Raw genomic sequence first — 6,000 nt, 5'->3', positions numbered from 1 at the left:
CTGGAAACACGGCTCTCCTATGCCAACCAACCCACCCGGAGTCCATACTCTCATCCACTTCCTTTTATCAGGCACTGCGGTCAGGGACTCCATCCTGTGCCTTTAGTCACCCCAAAGCCAATCATTAGACAACTAGAGACCAGCCCTATAGCCTGTCAAAATTATTCAAACTATTTAATCCTAAACCTGCTTAGGTGCTTACCGTGCTTTGCCCATTTCTTCTGGAGAAAACCAAAATAAACGCTGTTGCTCATGCTTTCCCCTCACTCCCACCTCCTGACCAACCCTGGTGCTTCTCCGGGTGGCTCTGCATGGCTTGACGTGTCTCATCTTCTTGTGAATTTTAAAAAACAGCTTTTTCCAAAAAACAGTTATCTCTGTGTCTTTTATCTTACCAGACCCGATCAAAGCAAATCTCAGGTACATTTTAAAATACATTAAAGAAATTCAATAAACAAATATTTGTTAAATGAATGAATGAATGAATGGATATCTCTACCCCCTAAACACATATTTCTCTTTTACTTTATTAAAATTGTTCTCGTGTGGCTAAAAGCCATTTACATTAGCTACCTATGGCAATCGTGCTCTCATGCAACCAAGACCTGGGGTACGAGAAATTGGAATTCAGAGTAATTTACACATTGCAAAATGACACGAAGAAACTATGGCCGGTAAGACAGTGTTGTTTCTTTATTCCAGGAAGAAATCCAAAGAGGACTTTTTCCAGCAAACACACCCATATTACTGTACCTTCCTGTACGAGATGTTATTTTTCCTATGCCAGGGTGGATTAACTGCTGTAACAAATAACCCTAAATTTCAATTGCATAAGATAATAAAAATTTATTTCTTAATCACGAAAATCTGATGCAGGTGTTCATTGTTGGACAGCTCTCCTGGTTGACTCCATGACTCAGCAATCAAGGATTCTTCCTGCTTGTGACGCTGTCAGTTTCAAAACATGACCTCCAAGGTCACTAGAGAAGGTGGAAAAATTATGGGAAAGACATATCAGATACATAACCAACTTCACACACAAGTGTCAAGTAAAATGTCTACATACATCCTATTGGTCAGAAGTAGTCATACCCCATCTCCTACTGACAGATGCAAGGGAATGGGGATATATAGTGTCTGGCTGGGCAGCCACTTCCCAGCACCCCTCTGCACTGGGGAAACCTTCGGTGGTCAGCTAACCTTTCCCACCAGTTCAAGATACATTTCCCAGGAGTGCATTGTGGTGATAGAGTAACTGTGAGTTGGTCAAGTGGTAAGGTAAATCAGTATTTCTTCATCATTTGGGGGACATGAATTTGATAACATTGATAGACCCTCTCTCTAGAAAAACATACAAGAATAAGCACACATAATTTTCATGTCATTTCAGAAGCTCCATGGATTCCCTGAAGGCCATCCACTGAAATCCTAGAGGGTCATAGGCCTACACTTGCGGTATAGAGGAAATTATTTAGCTCAGACGTGTATTTTGAATAGTGTTGTAAGTCATGAACCGTGAGCTAACAAGAATCCAGAATATCAATAGTGTGCCATCCAACTTTTAGGAGCTGCTTTTGCACTGAGTAGAAATTTCTATTTCTGTTACTGCAAAAGATTTTATGTTGGTATCTTGCATCTGACACTCTCCAATTCACTTCACATGCCAACTAGAGTAACACCTAAAAACTCAAATTTTGGCATGTCGCTTCTAAAAACCTTTCAGTGAATAAAGACCTAAACCTTTAAAATGGCATAAAAGTCCCTAAGTAAACTGGCCCCACCTGCTTCTCCCATTGTGCGCTGCTTTGCTTTTTGTACTCTCTCACAACTGGCTTTTCTTCCCTTCCTCCCCACCTCAGGGCCTTTGCACATGTCTTTGCAGCTTCTTTGAATGGTTTTGTCTTCTTTTTTTATGTAGTTAACTGCTACTTTTCCTCCAGATGTCAGCTCAACTGTCATTTCCTCAGAGAAGACTTCACAAAGACACCAACGAAGTCAGTCCTTTATATGCTCTTACACTGTGCTTTAAGTTTCTCTCCTCATGTTTATCACAGTTTATAACTATGTTCTTGTGGTTATTTGATTTGTCTGGCTCACTCCCACTAGCAGGTAAAATTCACAAGGGCAGAAACTGTGAGCATCCTGTACCACAACTCAGCACCCGACTTCGTGTGAGGACTCTAATGGGCATTCAGTATTTGTCGGTTGGATGGATGGGTGGACGGATGGATGGATGGATGGATGAATAGTGCCTCCGTTTTGCTTTATATCTTGAAAAAGAAAAAATTAAGTGATAAAGGAGTTTGAAACCAAATTATGTTCTCATTCTGAGAAATGAACAGAATAAGCAAGTTAGGATTTGCTATGATTTTGAGGAACTTTACAGTGAAGCAATGACTTTTACTGTGCTGTGTAGCAACCTCGGCTCTTAGATAACTTCTAATCCAATAGGAGAAACAGGTAGAAAAACATGTTTTCATCATTATTTTATATTGCCACAAAGAGAACGGCTCACCGATGGAGTAAGGACAGTGGAAGGGGACTCTCCTTAAAAACAACTGATGAGTAGGAGACTTCTGGGCTAATTTAGGAAAGCTTCCTGGGGCACCTAGTCCTTTGGTAATAGTCGAAAGGTCTCTAATGACTCTTCTGTTTTGAAATCTGTTTGGTGCCCTGAGTGCCAACAAAAGATTTTCCCCACAAGTCTTGCTCCTCAGCTTTTCTGTTTTGTTATCATAAGGATAAAGCTATAAATTATGAGAAAGGCTGGGAAGGCAAGGATCAGGCTGGCAATGTAGTCCTCCAGCAGAGAACAAGCCTCTAAACAGCTTTGTCTCACACTCTTTCTGATAGATTTTATTCTTCTTCAAAATATTCACTGTGTCTGCATACGGAATGATTTTACATTCCTATCAAATTTGGCCGTGTGGTTTCCTCTGGCAGGTGACATGGCAGTGGAAGTGACAGGTGCAGACGCTTTGAGAGCCATCGTGAGGTTCCACCACCTTTTCCCTCTGACACAAGGCTCATCATGTTCTCAGATGGGAATCTTCTATCAACATGGATCTGAAAGTGAAGAGGATGAGGGACAGAGCCAGAGTTGACCTCAACTGACATGGAACATGAGCGAAATATTAGTTTTTAATCTTATAAGGAACTGAAATTTGAGGGTCATTTATTATTGCAGCATAACCGAGGAAAAGAGAACTGATACGCTTTCCGTCACAAAAATTATGTATCATTTGACTCAAATTTAGAGCTACACGCCTCATGAGAAAATGGTCAGTCCCATTTGAGTGAATCATCCATCAGTGTTACCCAGGTGCACAGCTTTGGGAAGGTACAAAGGCCATCATGAGGAAGTGGAATTCTCAACCGGTGAAGCCAGTGGATTACCTTCTGTATTCACGGACTTCAAAGATATGGAAGCCAGCTTGCCTCGTAGCTCTGCTGGAAGTGCCAAGAGGATCCCATTTGAGATACGGAGGAAAATTTACAAGAGATGGTTATCAACTAGACAGGGATTTCCTTTCCTGGTTAGGAAAACCAATGGGGGGAAAGAGATTTATACTGAAACAAGAATGGTAAGAGGTCGTCGTGATATCATTTTTAATAGTAACATTGCATAGAGAAGTATAAAAGAAACTCGCTCGAGACAAAAAGAGTTTGTACAAATTGGCCAAGTTCTTGCTTAATGTTCCTTCCTCCTCCTCTTCCTCTCAATCCTGTTCCATTTCCCTTCCCTGTGTTTCTTCCTTGTCTTTACCCCAAATCTACTCATGGCCATCTTTGGAAGATGAGAGGATAATAAATATAATAGATATATAGAGATGTTCCCTATTGGAAGCAAAAGATAAATTAAATATACTCTTATTTCTAGGAGGTTAGTCCATAACTCTAAAATATTAAAAGAACTTGCTTAATCTTAAACCTCTAAAGTTTGAAAAACGTCCCCAAAACTACTTGATATTCGAGAGGTTTTGACGCTTTCTTTTCCGTATGACAAAGTATATTCCCACTTCCCCCGGTTTGCCCAGCCACGAACAGCTTCAGTTCAGGCTTTCTTTGAGCACCTGCTAGGATCATAAATCTGTCTTCAGGTAGAACTTGTACTTTTAAAGTGTGGATTATCTTACCGAAGATTATCTTTTTGCCATGAGCTTTCTATCCCAAGGTTAGTTCCCCTAAACACACACACACACACACACACACACACACACACACACACACCAATATCCCTGAATTTCAACTGTGGTGCACATTGCCAATTATGACTCCCTATTGTCAAGCAATATGCCCTTCCTCTAAATGTGCTGAGTTTTTAAAATATTCAATGGAAGGTGTGCAAAACTAAACCTACCATTAAATCACTCAAGTCACCTTCTGGAAGGTGACTTCTTGGAAGCCAAGCATTGATGCACAATTGAGACAACTCAGTGTTCGGTCCGCATTTTAATCCAGGATTAGGAGCAGTTCAATTTATGTGCCATGGTGTCTGAATTCGCAAAGGTTTTCTAGTAATCTGAGGAGTTATACTGAGTTACTCTCAGCAAATATTTTGCTTTATTTTTGTAGCTTTGTGATAGAGTGAAAAGAGCTCTGGATGCCAAGTTAGGAACTGAGGGATTTCTAAAAGGGTTTTATATACAATATTTTTGTAACCTAACAAAAAATGTAAATGGTTTACAATTTCATGACCATGGATATGATGAACTGCTCTTTGTTCTGAATTGCTCTAGTTCAATGTAGAATAGTTATAATCAGATTGATCTGCATGAGAATTCAATGCTAATTATGTATACATATGGAAGGGAGTTGATTTTCCATAATGACTCTATGGTTTAAAACCATCAAAAGAAAGGGAGTATTGCAAAATTCACCACTCCAAAAATACTACCGTCCATCAATTAAGCAATACATGAGGCATGTAATGACGATAATTTCTGGGTATGTCAACCAAGAAACAAGCAAGCTAGTTGTTATGTTGCTTCACCATAAGAATGATGATTGTGTTAGTGCTTGGGTAGGTCATTCCCTACCCCAGCTCAAACTTTGAGGGAAGACAAAATGGATTTGCTGAGCTGGCTCTTTTCTTTAATGCCAGATGCCAAGTAAGTCAGTGTCTTAGAATATCTCTGCTATCAAAACTACAAAATACCCAATTTGTGACTTAAAAGAAACCAAGTCACTGAAGGTGAGAACCTAAAATGGCACTTGCAGACAACTTGTTCATTCTATTCACTTTAACAATGTGATTACAAAGACTGAGAGAGACAGGCTATCTTGTCCAGCACAATCACAATTCTAGTAATAACGAACATAGAAAAGGACTTTGCCCAAATCTGTAAACTCCTAGCCCAGGGCTGTCTTCTCTGCCATGTCACTGGAGAACCAACATTGGTTCCCAAAACTGAACCTAAGAGGACCAAGCGTGAAATGTGAAGCTTTCAATTAGGATTCAGAACTATAGAATATTCCCGTGAAATGTTTAAGTCTAGTAGCAATAATAAAAATGAAGTCCTACTCAAGAAGTTTCAAGTATGTTCGTTTCCCCCCTGTGCTATTAAAAATTAAAAGACCTGCTAGTCATATAGCAAGCTACCAAGAGAAGTCCATAAATTTTCTGCTCAGAGTAACCTTGCATTACTCTTACCCATTCTGCATATTCCTTAAAGGTGCAGAATTCTATATGAGGTACAAAAGAGAAAGACATGGCTTTACAGTAAAATTATCTCTAAACCAGGAATGCTGACTTAATTTCACTTTTCTTCTTGTCATTAACATTAGTGTCTAAGACATTAATTTTTCTACTATTACATCTATATTATACTGGATTCATTACTCACATACATACATATATAAATCATGTGACCATAAAATAGGAAACTGAGTCTTGTAAACAGCCTCCAGTGAATTCAGACATACACAAGGCTGCTGTCAGATCAAGTAGACACCTGTTACTTAGATCAAGACAAATTCGATGCGGCCACACATCTGCGC

General features: G+C 39.6%; 1 long non-coding RNA gene across 2 annotated transcripts in view; it reads right to left on the bottom strand.

The window, feature by feature from the left end:
• Positions 1–673: 673 nt before the first annotated feature.
• LOC113256169 (uncharacterized) overlaps positions 674–6,000 on the bottom strand; it is a 55,807-nt gene continuing 50,480 nt past the window's right edge. The window contains exons 1-2 of one of the 2 annotated variants that reach the window (XR_008960745.1): positions 1,782–6,000; positions 674–980 (exon numbers count right to left, since the gene is read on the bottom strand). The exon at positions 1,782–6,000 is cut by the window's right edge and continues 50,480 nt beyond it. This is a non-coding gene — a long non-coding RNA (uncharacterized LOC113256169). The remainder of the gene's footprint in view (positions 981–1,781) is intronic. The other variant, XR_008960746.1, reaches the window with a different exon arrangement.

Source organism: Ursus arctos, unplaced genomic scaffold (genome assembly GCF_023065955.2).
Source record: "Ursus arctos isolate Adak ecotype North America unplaced genomic scaffold, UrsArc2.0 scaffold_21, whole genome shotgun sequence".
Taxonomy (NCBI): Eukaryota; Metazoa; Chordata; class Mammalia; order Carnivora; family Ursidae; genus Ursus; species Ursus arctos.
Note: the sequence above shows the minus strand (reverse complement) of the source record. Positions and strands in the feature narration are given on the sequence as shown.